The following is a 16812-nucleotide window of genomic DNA, read 5'->3' as shown; positions in this document are numbered from 1 at the left end:
TCTGAAGGTTCCGAATGCCATTATCGCAATTCAAATCTCCCGCCACCTAACCGGGTGAGTGGTGACGTTGCATACGCCATCACCACCATTTGATGCCGTCGGTGAGTAAAACGGCGCCCGACAGACGGCGCTACCGAGCCAAGACAGAGCTCGGTACCGCCAGGAAAAGAAACTTGCCATGAGTAACTACTTAAGAGGAAAAAACGAAATCAGGAAAGAAACAATTTATAATAACTCAAAGGGAAGCTTATTACTTTTCGAAGCGAGATCAGGATGCTTTAGGACATGCACTTATAAAGCGAGATATAAGAAGAAAGAAGAAGCATGTGCTTGCTGCGGTAAAGCTAGGGAAACGATGGAGCATGTTGTATTAGAATGTGAAGATATCTGCCCAGCAGTCGATTTAGGTATCATTGGCCTCCTTGAAGCCCTTAAGTTCAGTGAAATCAAGGGGAAAGTGAACATGTCCGCAATAGAGATTAGTAAGAGGCGATTGGAAGATTGGTGGAAGAAAAGTAGGGAAACGGACAAACAACAGAGGCGTACAAAAACAAAGTTCACAATAGGGTTTGAGAAACTTTGGTTATGGGAATTAATCGTGGGTTTTTCTTTTTTAACGTAGGTAGGACATTAGGCAATCAAATAACAAGAGATTACTGGTGCAACCCACCGCGCTTTCCAAAGGGGACGCTCATAACATCCATCCATCTATCCATCCATCCAGAGCGGTGGATTCGCCGCTGCAGCTGATTTTTGGTCAAGTGGTGTAGACCGCTCGGCGACACTGCGACATCACATGGAAGTTGAATTATCTGCTACTTGCAGTTTGTGCCAGTTTCGCGAACCAGCAAAACCAGCGCAGCACTACGCTATAACGAAATCACTCAAACGCGAAAGCGTGGGTGGCGATAACGGAACCTTTCGACCGCTCGCGTCGTTGTCAAGGGTAATTTCAGTGAGTTCTTTTTTCTAAAAACGAAATAGAACTGGACAAGCAGCATTTTATTTCGTCTTATACAGTACAAGGGTGTTTCTTGCAAGGAGTGGTTGAGTACTAGCGACAGAATTTAACTAAGGAGTGCTTTCGTCATCGGGCAAGTACTTGAACGTCCCGGGGGAGTCTCTAATCATGTGCTGCGTTTACCTCAGGTTCTCGATTATTAAGGCTCTGTTCGCGATAAGTCAGCCACTTCATCGTGAGATTGTTGAAGATATATTGCAGTTATCATGAATTTATGACAAGTTAGGCGGGCTCTTTGATGGTGGAACTTAATTGTACAGGTCGTATAGCATACATACACTAGTCTAACTAACTAACTAACTAACTAACTAACTAACTAACTAACTAACTAACTAACTAACTAACTAACTAACTAACTAAATAACTAACTAACTAACTAACTAACTAACTAACTAAGAAGTTTGTTAGATGACTTCAGCTTCACGCGCAGGAGAGATTGTGCCCTCGAAGACCTCTTGCCGGTAACGCAAGTATACAGATCCCAAAATAGGTGATCCACATTTCTATGCCGAGGCTTATAAGTTTCGTACGCTTGTAAGTCGCGCACCATAGGACTGGCGCAGCTTAGCCTGAGTCGCGTTGGCGCCATTAAACCCAACTTAACTTGACTAACTCCTCCGTGCCTATTGACGTTCCTACTCGCACCCGCTTACTCAGTGGCACTCGCTCACGCTTCCGCCCGCTTCCGCCTACACACGCCGACCGTCAGTCACGTTCACAATTACGTCCAATGACGTTCGCCCTCAGTCGCTCACGTTCATACCCACGTCCAATCGAACTCGTTGGCAGCCAATCGCGTTGCTACTCATTGTACACTCACGTTCACCGGAACTCGCTCACTCATACGAACCACGTCCGGTCCCGCACTTCGTCACTAACCTATACTCACACTCAAGACTGAAGGTGGGTGAACGCGGTGAGTGAGTCAGTTTGCCGACCTATGTGACTGCGGCAGGTTAGTTTAATGCACTAATGGAGCGGACCGCCCTGTGCCAGCATCCGCAGCTGTAGTGAAATGGGACGAGACACGGCGGGATGTTTTTCCGTTTCTTTTTTTCCTGGAAGTGGTGTCAGTGGCGCGTAAAGAGCGCCCGCTATCGAAGAGAGAGAACGAAAGGGAGCTTCGAATAAACGAAATAATAACAATAAAATTTTTTTTCAAAAGAAATGAATACACGAAGCGCATTAAGCGCGTAATCTCGAGTTTCGTATGGCATATTACCCGTTCGACTTACCTTCTTACGGCCGACCTGAGGTCCGCTCACGCTCGGTTTCACGCACCGGTACTGTGGGAGAATAAATAAATTTAAAAAAGAAAGAGAGAGACTAATCGAAACGTAATTTGAAACCAAGCGAAACCCGGTTGCAGAGGCAGCAGCAGAAGCATCAGTTTAGTTCCAGCATTCCTTGCCGCAGCGTGCATGTCACTGCCCCCCCCCCCCCCCACCTCCTGCCTGAGCCGATCACTCTTGCGCGGCTGGATCAGAGAAAAGCTAAGCGTGCGGCACCGAGTCCGGCGAATCCTGTAATTTGTTTTTGTTTTTTTTGTTGTATTTGTCGCCCACCTCCCTAACGTCCCGTATCGTCCCCGCGAGCCTGATATCCGATCGCGTTACACTAGCGCTCTCTCGTTCGTTCCTGTTGGTCTTCTTCCACCTTATATGTATATATATCTCTCTCGACTTTTTTTTTGTGTGTGTGCGTGCATGTGTGCGTTTTTTTTTTCTTTTGCTCCTCGTGTAATCCGTTCACCCTTCAGTCTCTCTTCCTTTTTTTTCGCTCTCTCTCTCTTTCATTTATCTTCAATCTAGCGACTCGAACGCGCGCGAGCGCACTCCCGAAACCGGCGCACGCCGGGGCATCCAATTCGCCAGACAGTTTTCGACCCATCTGCTTCGGCCCCGGTTCCCACTCGCACTCCCTCCTCGCTCCTCTGTTTTCTCATTTAACCCGAAACAAAACTTATTACGCGCTCGCAATCGGAAGGTGAGCGCAGCGAAGTTGAAGAAGAAGAGGAAGTAGAAGAGGAACGAAATGAAAGAAAAAAAATGTGTAGAGAGAAGGGCAGTCAATAAGTCAATACCAGAAAATAAATTCGCGGACTTCGCTAGAAAGTGAAGGTGGAAAAAAATACCGGGGGCGCAGCTTCGACGGAGAGGATGGGGTGAATATAAAAAAAATCTATAGATAAATAAACCGAGGGAAATGCGTTTCAGCTGGAGGGGAGAGGGAGCGAGAAAACGTTAAGAAAGGGGAAAAGCGAGAGGCGGGAAAAGGTGCACTGCTGAAGTTGTAGTTGTGAATAAGGCTTTAAACAAATTGATAGTCAATAAAAGAAGGTCGGCAAGAAGACCGAAGGTGTGTTTGCGTGTGTGTGTGTGTGTGTGTGTGTGTGTGTGTGTGTGCTTGAGAGATGGAGAGAGCGAATTGAAGAGAGGAAAGGGAACGACGCTGTCGATGTACGGCGAAACGAAACACAGGGCCACGGTTGGCACAGCTGCTGAGTAGCGTGCAATCCGGCGATAGCATTCTCTCGTTCAGTTCTTTCAGTCTTGCTTATACAAAATAAAAAAGGAGAAAAAAATCAGGACAGCAGTAACGGGTACATTCCCCACGGCTTCCTTTTCTTGTCTTTTGCTTCGACGCGGAAACAACAATATCAAATCGGAAGAGAGAAAGAGTGAAAAGAGTATTTGCGTGTACCTCTCGGGCACGTACTTGCGGAGTTATGGGTGTGTGTTAAAGGAGGCAAATCGAGTATAGAAGTATAGAACGAGCCTCCGCACCCGCACAAGTGTGTGTGTGTGTGTGTGTGTGTGTGTGTGTGTGTGTGTGTGTGTGTGTGTGTGTGTGTGTGTGTGTGTGTGTGTGTGTGTGTTAAAGGGAGTAAAATAATAGTATGCGTGCGTGTGTCCATACATATGTGGGCGTTTTTATCTCCGCTTGTAGGAAGGAAAGTTATACAGTAGAAATAACTGATACATGTGCCTGTGTGTTTGAACGCGTGTGTTTGTACGCATATGATTGTTAAAAGGTACAGACTGTGTTACAATAATAGTTCGTCTTTACTCTCTGGCCCATGTGTGACAGGGTGCGCGCACGGCCGTTTGTTTTACGTGCGCGTGTCTGTGTGTGCGTGTGTGTGTTTTAAACCGATCCGTTCCCGGGCCCGTTCAATTCACGGGGTCGGTCCGCCCGTCCGTCCGTCTCCACTGTCTGTCTGTTCGTCGGTCGCAGTTTCGCGGCTGGACTGCTTTTTTTTTTGCAGAAAGTGGCGGCCGCAGCGGTGCGATACTGGGCCCCGGATGTTCCCGCAAGGCCAGCGAGGCAATCGGATCGTTTTCGCGCTTCACTTATTCGCCGCTCAACTCGACGAGAGCGCTCGCTCGCGAAGGACGACGCAGAGGGGTGGAAAAACAAATTGGGGAAAGGAGGATAGATCGGGAGTGAGGGAAACGGCGAGGAGGTTGGAGAAGTAAAAGGGGGGAAGGGGAACCGGTGGTTGCGGATAGGGAATATACGGGGGGAGACAAATTGGGGAAAGGGGTAGCTCGGTAGCGGATGGAGAGAACCAGAGGTTTAGGGAAGAAGAAAAAAGGAGAGACACCGGTGGCTGGGGATAGGGCGTAAAATACTGCCTCTGTTCCACAGCCGTACAGCGCTGAGATGGCGAGGCGGCGGTGTGTGGGCTTCGACAAATGGGCCCGCGCCGGAAGGTTTATACAGGGAGTTCAGGAGCCGGCGTACCCGACGACGGATGGGAAAACGACGAGAGGATCCGCGTTGAAAATAGGGAAAAGAACGGTTGTGGGGAAACAAGAAAAAGATCAGAAAGGGCGGTGGTAATAAATGTCGATCTAAAAATAAGGAAGACAAAGAGGGGGGCGTAGAGAGAGAAAAACCGTGCGCAGAACAGTGCCGGTGTATATAAATGCAGTCTGGGGTTGTCCTGATGAGCGTCCCCGATCACTTCCCTTATTCCCCACCTACTCAGTCGTTGCTGTTGCGTAGTTGTTGTCGTCTCTTCCCGTCTGTTGTCTAGCTGCCTTGTTTAAAAAAATGTTTTTTGCTCTTTTCCGATTCTCCTGACCCTGTTCCTCACCGAACCGTTTTGTTCCTTCGATTCTGGCGCAAGCTTCGCTGCAAATTGGGAAAAGATATTGTGTTTAGGGTCGGTGGCGAGCCGCCGGCTTCGAAAAGAAAGACGACCCGGGAGCGGTGATAGGAAAAAGAAGGTCGAAGGGGGGAGAGGATTCAGGGAGCAGAGACAATGGTTTCGCGTTCGACAGAGGATCGTATTTGTTTGTTGAGAATTGTGTGCAGGAGAATTCTGCGTGCGTAGGGGTGTTTCTATTTGTGTACTTGGGGTCACCGTAAACAGGTTGTAAAATAAAACCGTTGACATGGGGCACCTTCCAAGAGGGGGGGGGGGAGGGGGGTGTAGCTGCTGTTGGGAGAACGTGTATCCATCCCAGAGTGATTCGCTGGAAGACTGGAATTGTGCGAGCCATGGGTATATGCTTGCGAGCTTTTGGAAACGACAGGACAAAGCTTTGTCCTTTCCGAACGTTGCTGAACGTTTGAGAGGAGCATCAATTAGAAAGGGACATGGTGTTAATGAGAAATGTCGGGTCCTCATTTGAACGTTACGCTTCAGGGACTCAACTCTGCCTAATCGTAAACGTCGTATTATTTTAGGTGACACGTTTTTTTTCCTCTCTTTTTTGAGTGTGGTAGAAGGTTGCTAAAGAAGAATGTTAAGCTGAGCTGTAGCAGTAAATTATGCGTCCGCTGTAACAAGTAAGGTCACTGTCATCACAAGAGGAATCTTGGTGAAGCAAAACAGATGCATAAATGAGAGTTAGGTGGCGGTGGCGTTGTGCACTTGTGACACCGGCTCGTCGTGAGGCCTTGGATTTTTACGGTGTTTACAGGGCGTAGTTCAATTCAATTCAACTCGACTCGACTGGAATTAGTTTCAGTTGACATAAAGCGTACGATGTAATTACACGATGTGCTTGGAGTAGCCAAACGCTAGTAATGGGACCAAGACAGGAGTGCAATAGTGCACGCAACTATTGGTTTTCTTGCACACACTGAACGCAATCATCGGGAAGGCATGTGGCAAAGTCACTATGTTTATTTTTTTATTAAAGAGAAGAGTTCAAGAGCTCTTTGTCTTTTCATTAATAAACAATCTCTTTTTTTTTCTGCTCCGGCACGGCCAGAGTCCACTGAAGACCGTGACGTCATACCGGAAAACCTGCACTGAAGTCGCGTCGGGAAATTCAAGAAGAAAAATTTTTGCCTTCATTTTCTCCAAGGTTAATTAACGTTTAACCTCCAAAAGAATGGAAATGTAGTTTTGAAAGTATGATGTGGTTGCCGAAGCTGGTTTCGTGTTCTTTAGTGCTTCCCAAAAGTGGACGCAAACTGTTTTTGACAGGATCTTGTGGTTTCCCTAAAGCTAAACATAACTTTGGAAGGGAATTAGGAGGTTGTGTTGTTGAGACACTTGACGGTGATGATAGACACTGCTAGCGGCGCATAGTCAATCTTAACGCAGTGACAACTGCTTCCTGACATATACATAAATGAATGCAACATGTGATCATGCCGGCTTAGCTTCATGGGTACAATAGGCATATTTTATATCTAGTTTCGCGATTCTTGAAGGTGTCACGGCACTCCTGAAGGTAATAAAAGTTATTTCCTCGATTCTGAAAGACTACAGCACAACGGCTGTTCAAACCTGGCTATCATAGCATCAGTCCCCAGAAGTGTTAACGAACTATGCAAGGTCAAGAAAGCTTTTTTATGCGTTTCCCTTTAATTCGTAGTTCGTCTAAATCACAGGTGGCGCGTTGCGGCTCTCCTCAAATCAAGACGCTTCTTTCTGAAAAAAATGTGCGAGCCTGTTGATTCTTGATTCCCTCTTTCTTTAATCATTTGCCCCATTTGACACCTCGGGAGCTACTGCACAATTGCGTCAGTGTACTCCTATATAGGGTGTCTTCTTCTTTTCTTTCTTTATTTTGCTGCACCAATTAAAAAGAACTGCCTGTGGTAGATAACATAGTTCTAACCCTTGATTTAAACTACTCGATGAGGCAGCCATTACTCCTACGAAAAATCAAAATGTTTGGTTTAATAATCAGCTTAACTACGGTAAGTAACATTTTAATTGCTTTACAGAGCACATTTCAATCCACGAATCTAGTAAGTATGCAAGGCATAATTACTTAGAAGGAATTCTCAGAATGGCACTGATTTAGAGATTTGCGCTGTGAAACTTGCCAAGTTTTCCACATGCTTTTATGTTTGTTTTCAAAGAGAACACTGTCTCATGTATTGAAGCACAAAAGTAACTGGAGCACCAATGCACTTCGCCGGGGGCTTTGCGAATTAATATATTGAAACTCGCGTAGTCCTGAGAATTCGTTCTAAGTCGACGTGCTTTGCATACTCGTTAGCTACAAGTCGCGGATCGAAATATGTACCGTAACGTATATGTCAGCATAATAATGTCACTTATTCAATTAGTTATTTCGACTTCTCGTAGAACTAATGGCTGCTTCATCGAGTAGTTTACATCGAGGGTTAGAATTGTGCTATCTCCCACAGGAAACTTAAAAAATAAAATAAAAAAAATTAAGCCGCTCAAGAAAAGGAAAAGCGCACTGTGCATACGTCACTCAATACATGACTGCATTAAACGACTACAACTACCAAAACCTAGCGGGTAGTATATAAGTGAACGGAATAAAAAAAAAACAAAAGGAAATATCCCAGATTCGAAAACAAACAATCGCAGCGTAGCTTTTTTTTTTTTTTTTGCTTTCTTGAACGACCGGCGCGACTCTTCCGCAGAGGGTTAAACCGCGGACCGACGCACGCACGAGGGAGGCGACGCGTCCGCGGCGTCTTCGTTTGACGTCACGCCGACCGCCGAGACTGCCAGAGCGCTGTTTCACTCGTGTACCCTCCCGCGTCACGTGGCCCGGAGAGAGAGAAGAACGTGGGGAAAGAAAGGAGTAAACGAGTACTCGGTCGAAAACAGTGCCAGCCTTACAGAGGCGCTCATATTGGGTCGACCTGTCAACAGAAACAAGTCGACCCTATGTGTGTGTCTATATATATATATATATATATATATATATATATATATATATATATATATATATATATATATATATATATATATATATATATATATATATATATATATATATGGCACAAGATAATCTCAGAATAATAAACAAAAGTGAGAACATGTTGGGAAGAGCGTGGCGAAAACACACGCGCAAGAAGCTGGAAGATGGTCGCAGCGCACGGAGCAGTGGAAAACCGCCAAATACGCGCTGCTCGCCAAAGGAACGCACCGTTTTTTTTCTTTTTTTAATATATTTTCTTGCGTCCGGTGGAGCTGATCCTAAGGGCCTTCCGCGCTCGGCCGAGTGCCATATCGGTGCCGCGAAGGCCGCCTCGGGTGTTGCCGACTCGAGACGTGACCGGACTGGGGCCCCCGGCCCGAGGAGAAGCAGCGAGCCAGCCCTCCGTTGGGGTTCTCTCCCGTGTAGCTCCCCACGACCCCGTTTCGGTACGGCCGACGCGTACGGCGAGCGCAGTGCAACGCGGTGTGTGTGTACTGCGTACGTGCTCGCCTCGTTCGCATCGAGCGCGGATACGACGACGATGGGTGGGTGTGTGTGTTTCGTCTCGTGAAATTAAAAAAAAAAAGCGCGCAATGTTGGCGATCCCCGAATGTAGCGCTTTGTAAAAAAAGAACATGCCCGATCCGTGTTCGCAAAAACAACGACAACAGAATGTTCGTGCGCTAGTACTGTTCTTAAGAGCAGGTGCAAACGAACACAGCCATGCTGGAATGTTGGGCACGCGCGCGCACACACACACACACACACACACACACACGCGCGCGCGCGCGCGCATAATATATATATATATACATATATATATATATATATATATATATATATATATATATATATATATATATATATATATATATATATATAGTCGGATTTTAGGAATGGTTAATGGTTACTATTCGATTCGAGGACCAAATCAAATAAGATAAATATTCGACTCTATATTCGAAATTTTCGGATATTCACACACCTCTAGACGGACAGGTAATGGTGTCCGCGATGTCAAGTACTCGACTACGCCTCCAACCCCCTCTTCCCCTTGGAAGGCGTTATATATATATATATATATATATATATATATATATATATATATATATATATATATATATATATATATATATATATATATATATATATATATATATATATATTGACAGGTCTAGCCCACCGGCACGGTCGCGGGCACGCCGGGCGGCCAGCATTTGCTTTTCTAGAGTGGGGCTACGCAGAAGCGAGTCCCACCCCTCCTTGATGAACTTGGAGTATGTCGACCCGCACTCCCAGAGCATGTGCGCTAGAGTGGAGGTCTGGCCGCAGGACGGGCAGGCGTCATCGCGATACACGTCGGGGTAAGCCTAGCGGAGAACGGACAGACACGGATACGTGCTGGTCTGCAGAAGCCTAAGCGAAACGGCTCGCGCCCTATTCAACTTGGGCTGCGGGGTTGGAAACACTCTTCTAGACATGTACAAGAATTTAATAATCTCGTTGTGAGTAGCGGGAGCGTCCCTGTGGCCTTATGGGGGAGGGGAGTCGGTGCTTCTTGAAGAGGAAGAGCGGTCGGTGAGGTCACGCGCAGCCTCGTGAGCAGACTCATTGAGGTTCGGGGGAGCACCCTCGACCGACCCTACGTGAGCGGGAAACGAGAGGATTGAGTGATGCGTGAGAGCATATCGACTCGAGCTGCTGAGAAGACGAGCAGCTTGCTTGGCGACGCAACCCTTCTGAAAAGCCCTAACTGCCGTTTTGGAATCGCTATATATCTCGGACCCACGACCGTCTAGCAGGGCGAGGGCGATGGCGGCTTGCTCGGCGACTCCGGGGTCTGAAGTGCGAATGGAGACGCTATTGGAAATCTTGCCGCTGGAGTCGACCACAACAATGGCAAAGGTCTTCCCATCGCTGTACTCCGCGGCGTCGACGAAGCTTGCTCAAATGTCTCGTTGCTTGATCTGTTTGAGGATGGCTGCTGCTCTGGCCTTGCGTCTGCCCTCGTTATGGACGGGATGGACGTTTCGGGGCACAGGGGCCACTTCGAACTTTTCTCGAATGCACCTAGGGATCGGGGTACTGACCATCAGGAATCCCGCAGGGTGGTAACCCAGCTCTTCGAGGATGTGTTTACCTGCCGCTGTGGTGCTCAGGCGAGTGAGTTGCGCGCGTTCTTGGGCTTCGGCAATCTCCTCGGCAGTGTTATGCACCCCCAGCGATCCTCGGTATGGGTCCTGATGGGTAGACATGATCCGGTTGACGAGACACGCCATGCTGAGGGGGAAGGCGGAATAATTGTGACTGCCTCGGATACTTTAACGTGTATCTTAATCTAAGTATGCGGCCGTTGTTTGCATTTCACCCTCATCGAGACGTGTCGGACATACTACCCAAGGTTGCCGTACAGTAGCAAACAGCACTTACACGTAAAAAGTTATACGAATTTAGCCCCTATCATCGCATGACAGGGCATCAAGAAAAAAAGAAGAAGAAGAAGAAGGAAAAAAGAAAAGACGTAGATATGAAAAACCATTAGTTAGGCATATCTACGTCAAGAACAGCGTCCGCCCTCTAATCAGACCTTTATGAAATCAACGACAATGTCTGCTCAATATTTAAGTGATGTTGAAACGTTCTACAGGTTGAATGCTATCGGTAGTAGTGAAGCAGAGAGAGGGTACCGGCGCTTACTTTAACAAAAAAATTATATGCTTAAGCGCCATTACGGCGCTACTGTTTCTACGGGTCAACGGTAAAGACTTCTATAAATGCGCACCAAGACATTAGTTGCGAGCGAGCATGGCCACTGACCGTAGTCAGAACAAAATTAACCCTCGTGAAGCGTATCGATGCCGAAATATCCTTTTGTTTTTAGTACGGTCACTGACCTGCTTTACTCCTAAGAATAATTTTCGTGTTACCAGGCAAAATTACGTCGACGTCTTGACTACACATGGGCTCTATTAGTCACGCGCCAAGTTTCTGCTCGCCACCCTAGTTACCTTGGCTGTTCCGGTCGTTTGAAAAATTGTGTACACAACACTCGTAAATTCGTAATGTATTCTGCATCGCGTGCTAAAGAATTATTGCCGGCTTAGTGATTAGTTCCCGGTTTTTTAAGGTTTCACCACGCGCTATATTTAATGCTTGCTGTAATATCTGAGCGACGGGGGCTACTCGGCTTTTGAAAAGTTTCTTGCAGGCCTGTCCTTTCGTCTTCCTGTCGTGTCGGTTGGAAGATCACCCACAACCACATTAATTTGTCAGTCCAGGGCGAACTAAGTACTCCAACTAGCGTGGACAGGGGCTCGCAACAGTTGATGCTTCGGAAAGCTCCGCACTCATGTGTCAGCTCACAATAGTGTCGCTCGAGTAGAAGTGCAGAATCTTATCCGGCTTCAGTGTAGCATAATGCGTAATGTAGGAAACTATAGACGTTGGTGACTTTGCGAAGGCCCTGTGATTATTGCGCGACTCATGCCGACTCATTCCAATAACATTACTTGGAATGAAGCTGTCGTGGTAAACAGAAAAGACCGGACACGCGTTCAAAGCCTTCTGAGGCGGCTTGCACGAACATTTATTAACGAAAATAATAACGAATTTAAGAACGCGTTCTTGTGCGAACTAGGCGTTGTCTATGGAACATTCAAGAACGCATTCTTAAATTCGTTATTATTTTCATTATTAAATGTTCGTGCAAGCCGCCCCTGGTTAACCGAATGTACGAACAAACGAACTATGAAAGCCGCCACCAAGAAGCGCATGCGTAAGAAAGCGTCAAAACTGGTTCGCCTTAACTAAACATCAAATCGTTCAATCATCGTCATCAGTAAACAGCGACGAACAGCGCTAACAAAGAGTGCATATCCCCAAGTAAAAGCTAAGGATATAATCGCAACATAGCTAATGCTTTAGACCGGAGGAGTACGTTAGCTGTCGCAATGACATCATTTTCAGCTCTGTTATTATGGCGCATTCGATGGAGCGCATAAAGAAGTGTATTAAAACACCTGAATCGCTAGCCAAAGGCCCAGCTGGGATTCACTGAATATTTACGCTGGCAATAAGCACAACATACTAGAAAACAAGATTTTTACAAAGGGTTAAGCGTTAGAGAAAAGTGCTGAAAAAAAATTTTTTTTTTCCCAAGAGTAAACCTAGACCTACCATCTCATCTTTTCTCGTGCACATACTTTATTAATACGACAGGCGCAAGAACTTACCAAGTTGCAGACTTCGTGTGTTATATCCCGTGGTCTGACATTAGGCTTGACAAAAGTGTAACGGGGAGCAGCGAATCTCCGAATTAAGAAAATGAAGAAAGGGTCTTTTTGGCAAATTAAATGCTACTCTGAACGTCTTTGCTTCGAAGTGAAGTATTAAAGAGGACAGAAAGTGCTTGGTGGGTCGATGCCCGCCTCTGTAGCTTTCTCCGACCTCCAGCTTACACACGCGCTGCACAGTTTTGACGAGGCAGAAGACGTGGGGAAGAGAGACGAGAGCTGTTCGCAGCATCCCACTTCGGCACCGGTGGGGCGCGGCCGCCTAAAAACGGGGCTCGTTGAAGGCACCCCCCCCTCACCCTAACCTACCCCCCTCCCCCTGCCACGTACTGTCCTTACGGAGGATCTTGCCCGTCCCACTACACCTCTCTTCCCTTCTCAAAACGATTTCTTCGGTTATACGCTACCCTCTCGCAAAAAAAAAAAAAAAAAAAAAAAACTCGGCTCCTGCACGGTGCCTTCGCCTCACAGCATGTTCTGCCAGTTCGTGCCCCATCTCGGGAGGGCGATAAGGAACTAATCACGAACCGGCCGCACCAACCCCCCCTCGAGTTTGTTGTGGTTGGGCGCGCCACGGTGCATGCCAATGGTGTGCCAACGGGGTTGTTCGGGTGCCGTCTTTATTTATAGTTTCTTTTTTTCCCTCTTCTTACTTGCCCACGTTTTACGTTTCGCGCAGCGTCTCCTCCGATCATCCAGAGCCCCACGCCTTTCGTCGTATCTTCCTTCCCGTAGCTTCTTTCTTTCTTTCTCTCTCTCTTTTTTTTTATTGCCTTTCTCTGGTATCTCGAAGAGTCGTCACTTGCATTTCCCTACGCGCGTCGGATGTGACACGGTTTCGGAGGTAAGCGACCGACGGACTTGGGGAAGTGTTTGGGGGCGCTCGAAATGGCATATCTCTCCAACGCAAGCGAAAGGTCTCGGCTTTTGTGAAGAAGGACTTAAGCATTTACGAGGCGGAGTTCCGTTCTCGGTCTGTGTTGAGGAAGCTTCGGATGAATACAAAAGACGCGTTCTGCACATCCTATCTTCCGAGTTGCTTCTCTCGTCCGTGACGCAAAACAGGAAGCTTTGTAACCGACTCAGTTCCGCCTCCTATGAGCGAAAGCTTTCTTTTCTGGTCTATCGTTGAATCCCACTCGTGTGAAAATTTTAGATCACGCTTGTATCTCTTGCACGTCTCCACTATCGTGCTCGAATCTCGTTCCCTTCGTTATGTCATTTTAGTGCTGCGTACGTTTCAGCGCCTATAAGCTTTAACGTTTTGTATCCGTCCCAATATATTTCGATGAGATGAGAGCTTTCTTGCTGCTCGAACGCAGTCCTCCTTATCAGCTAGCGGACAGATTATTGTAGCGCGCCTTTCGTTCGGCGTGAGTTCCCCCACTTGGTTTGGGCCGCAGAGAACTGGGCGAGATCAGTGCTAACCTCCTCGCCGTTTCCCTCTATCTAGATCGTGGTCTGTTTCAGATGATTGTGTCCGTATGAAATATCGCCCTTCTTTATCGGTACAAGTAAAAAAAAAAAAAAAGCCTCGTAATATCAGGTTTGCTGGAGGTGAGGCCTAAGATGGCGCAGGTGTAAGTGACTTAGTACCGTCTAAGTAGTGAGTGTAAGCAAATGACGTAGGACGTGCGCGCGTAAGCGCGCACGCACGAACGAACGAACGAACGTACACCAAGACTCTTCAAATTTGTCACGTGCAAAGAGTAGTAAAAGTGTGAAGATGGCTCCTCCTCATAGGAAACAATGCTGCGAAAAAACCTGATGTGACGAACGCTCTTCCTAGCGAGCTAAGAAAGCGCACAGGCGTGGTTTTTGAAGCACGTCGCAAGTACCGTGAGGAGGATATCACCTGAAAAATATAGCGGCAAACAGAGACCCCCACCCACTTCCCCCTCCCACAGTTTTCCTGCGGGCAAGCGATGGGGAGAAAACACCGAGCAAAAGTAAGGCCTAAACGCACAGAGGATAATGAAAAAAATAAAGAAACGAAGCGAAGAAAGAGAGAGAGATAAAAAAAAATAGAGTGAAAAACAGGAGAACACAGAACGGCGCCGAAGGACGCCACTAATTTTGATTACCGCCGTTCGGGGCAACCCGGCCCTTCCCGCGGAAGCAGAGAGCGCCTAGAAGTGGCCGAAAGAAAAAAAAAAAAAAGAAAATGGCGGCCAGATTAGATTAACCAAAAGGAATGGCCCGAGCAAGAGTGCGAGGCGGCGGCTTCGGCGGGCGGCCAAGCCGCAGCTTTTGCTCGTTCCGCCTTTTCGCCGCCCCGCATCGCCGCCGCTCGGTGCCCGCTCGCGTATTCCGCGAGGTGAATTCGGCCGCGAACTCAGCGCCGCAGGCCCGTACGAAGACAGAAGAAGCGCGGGCATCGGCGCGCTAAGCCTAACACAACAAGCATACGGTTCCACGCTCGCGGGCGCGGGCCGTGTCAGCCCCTCTCCCCTGCCCTCCCCCCATGCAACCCCCCCTCCCACTTCGCGCCCCCGTTTCTCCACCACCTACTACTCCGTGATTTCCTTGCGTTCTGCGTCTCGTCTCGTCCGAGGAACTGTAGTAGAAGGGGAACGAGAAGAAAAAGTGCCGGCAGCGGGGATTCTTGATTGCCCTGATTGCATGGCAATGTGAAGGCGGCGGCATCTGTCTAATGCACGGAGTTCGGGAACCGCGTGCTGTAGGCGAACGCGAAAGGAGAACAGGATGGTAGCGGATAAAGGTGACAAAAAAAAAGAGAAAAATAAATCGCTGAAAGAGAAGAGCAGAGAAAGATGTGTATGGTAGGTATACGAGAGAACGCTTCCTCAGCAGCGGCTCTTAGCCGCGGCTTGCGTGTGTTGCTGGGTGGGAGCAAGAAGAAAAGGCGGCGAGAGGAGGAGGAGCAGGAGGCTAGGCGTGGATGGAAATTTGTTTCCAGGTGATTAGCGTCCAATAGGTGTGGCGCCTGCGGATTTTCCCCCACTTTGTCCTCTCGCGCGCGAGCGAGATGTGGCGGAAAAGTTCCGCGCTGTTCTCCCGTGCGCCGGTGGCTGAGGAAAGAAAGCGGCGAGAAAGGAAGGGGGCGGATGCGAGGGTGCACTGATGGGGAGCGAGCACTGCATTTGCGATTGATGGCTCGCTGGTTTCGTGCTCGGCCGATTGCGAGGAGTGGAGTAACTTGCGCGGTCCTCATGCGGGCCGCTTCCTTTCTTTCTGATTAGGTCGGCCTGCAGAGAGAGAGAGACAGAGAGGGAGATCGGAATCGTATACGTAAGAGGTATCTTGGGACGAGGCAACTTGGGCGATTCCGACCTGGGCGATCCCTCGTTAGTGCGCGCGCAGCCACAGTTCACTCAGGAAATTAATTTCCTTTGTGGGCTGCGGCTAATAATGCGCGAGCGAAACACTTGCCGGCTTCTCACTGAACACTGACGGAAGAAGCTCCTGCGCTTCAGATTGTCTCGAATGCGTGCATTTTTGTTTAAAGGGCTGCTAACGCTCACTACTGAATCAGTTTATAATCGCGGTGTCCTTTCAAACTGCTGTTTTCATTCGTTTTGCGTAAATTGGGTGGTACTGGAGGAGAAAAATGAAGGTCAGACTTTCCTTTCTTCAGTTTCACGCCCTAACGTAAGCGTCCTTGGGTCAGCGTGACGTCACACATTTCGATCTATTTTCTCGTATTTCGGCCGTCTCGATGTAAGGATGGTTATTCAGACTTACCACGTTCACTCTTATTCCTTTGTAAACTTGAATTTAACTTTCTCGCACATAGGTATGGGACAAGAAACCGCACTTACACCCCAAGGAGGCACTGTCAAAATCCATAACGTAATGGCGAACAGGTGCGGGCATTTCTAAGGCGTGATCGCCACCCGCCTTTTGTTATTGCGCCTTTTCTTCCAGCCCTTTCCTCAAAATAGGAGCGGTCACTTTGCTTTTAAAGAGAGGGAGAGAAAAGGAAGGGAGGTTAACCAGATGTAGTCACGGTTGGCTACATTGCGCGGGGTGAAGGTGTAGGGCGGGATAAAGAGAGAGAGAGAGAGAGCGAGAGAAGTGTAGTTTATTAATAGAATTCAAAGTTATGTTCTTTCTTGTGTTCTTTTTTTAAGTTTCTCTTCAAGAGGCCGTCGTCATACGTAATCCAAACACTTCAGCGCCTCGTCGTTCATACGGCTGATGGAGACACTTCTGCTAGCAGTATACACTTACAAGAGTCCAGTCAAGTTGATTTCGTTCCCTAAAAGAGTGGGTGATTGGTTTGCGCAGGCTATATATTTGTTAAGTACTCGGAAACGAGGAACAACAGAGCAACAAGTCGTCGCGACGGTAATTGGCTCGGACTATAAGGAGATCATTAGCG

The sequence above is a fragment of the Dermacentor variabilis genome, chromosome 6, assembly GCF_050947875.1.
Source record: "Dermacentor variabilis isolate Ectoservices chromosome 6, ASM5094787v1, whole genome shotgun sequence".
NCBI classification, from domain to species: domain Eukaryota; kingdom Metazoa; phylum Arthropoda; class Arachnida; order Ixodida; family Ixodidae; genus Dermacentor; species Dermacentor variabilis.
The sequence above is the reverse complement of the archived record's forward strand: the minus strand, read 5'-3'. Positions refer to the sequence as shown.